The sequence below is a fragment of the Pundamilia nyererei genome, unplaced genomic scaffold, assembly GCF_000239375.1.
Source record: "Pundamilia nyererei isolate P.nyererei 1_Seehausen unplaced genomic scaffold, PunNye1.0 scaffold00237, whole genome shotgun sequence".
NCBI lineage: Eukaryota > Metazoa > Chordata > Actinopteri > Cichliformes > Cichlidae > Pundamilia > Pundamilia nyererei.
The window spans coordinates 268,817-270,558 of NW_005187638.1; positions in this window are offsets into that span (position 1 = coordinate 268,817).

The window sequence follows — 1,742 nt, forward strand, 5'->3', positions numbered from 1 at the left end:
GCATTTTTTTCTAAGCATGTTTTGAAGAATGTCTTTGTAATTACACAGGAAACACTCAGAGGACATCAAACTATGCAGTCAGTCAGTTGCTGATAGAATCGAATCCAGTCCATCCAGGAGACACAATGACGCTCCAGTGTTCAGTCTTCTCTGATTCTGAGAACAAGACGTGTCCAGGAGGTCTCAATATTCTCTGGTTCAGAACTGGATTAAATAATATTTATCCAAACATCATCTACACTGACACAAATAGCTATAATGAATGTGAGAAAAAATCTGACTCACAGGAGAGGTGTCTTTATTACTTCTCTAAGAACGTCAGCTCCTCTGATGCTGGGACCTACTACTGTGCTGTGGCCACATGTGGGGAGATATTATTTGGAAATGGAATTACACTGGATACTCGAGGTAACGTTATCATTGGTCTATCAAATGTAAAATATATGTGAACTTGCACTTTTACAAGTAACCATTAGCTTTTATTTATTACACACTAATCTCATATTTTCCTTTTATCTTTTATTTTAATGTGACTGCAGAAAGCAGTGTGTGGTCACAGAAAGCCAGTAGAGCTCTTTTTTTGATCTTTGCTGTCGTGGTTATAAGTCTGATTGTTACTGCTGTCCTCATATACACAATCAAGATAAACAACAGTGATCATTCCAAAGGTAATTTAAATTGGTTGTAGTTCTTTGTGTAATAAAAGCATATAAATCTTACATTTTTATTAACTGTTTCCTCTGTGTTTCATAATTAAGTTGCAGTCCTGCAGAAAAACTTTAGTTGTCAGAAAGGGCAACAGGTACAGTACTTAAAGCTAAAATTATTTTCATAATTTTTTTCTGTTTATTTTTTAAAGTTTTGATATATCTAATATTTTAATGGCTGTATTTTCCCTAAATAAGGACACATGGCTTTTATCTGCTGTTGTCTTTACCATGATGGAAGCTGAAAGAAGTAAAAGAACAGATCCAAAGGCAGCAAAACAGCGGCAGATCTACATGGCTGTCAAGGCTTTTGGGCTCGATTAGGTCTATTTACCATCCTTTGGAATGAAATAAACTTTTTTTGCTGTTAATTTGGCGCTAATAGGTTTTTGTCTTTCCATAGGCATTATTATTAATGTCTAGATGTATTTAAATTGAAAATGTACATACTTGCATACATGTCAAGATCAGTCCTGAATACCAACATTCCTAGTTTTGCCTGGAATGTATGATACTCAGGTAATTAGGGTGCATACTACACTGGCACACACCCATTGAAGTTAAAATGTCAAAAACAGAAAGCTATGAAATCAGGGGATTATTATTGTTTGTTATTATATAGTGAATATGCAATCTACCCCAACTGTATTTTTCTGTTTCTATTTTATGATTTACATGATGATATCACCATGAATAAGTAAAAAAGAAAGAAAAGTATTGTAACCACAATCAAAGAGTAACAGGAAATTACTGATGTATTCAAACAGGGGAAACATCAGAGAAGATTAAAGATTCCAACATCCGTAAAATAAGTGATTTTGACCATTGCACTGTCTGGTATAGACAGGATAAAGCAATAATCAACAGTGGATGTAATTTATCATTTGGCATCATTGTCTTTACTATATTTTTGGGACTTTGTTGTAACATAATGCCCTTATTCTTATGGTTATTGTATTTCTCAACATTAACACAATTAATAAATGTAATTTAAATGTAATTAATAAATAGAACACCTTCTAGTGCAAATACAGT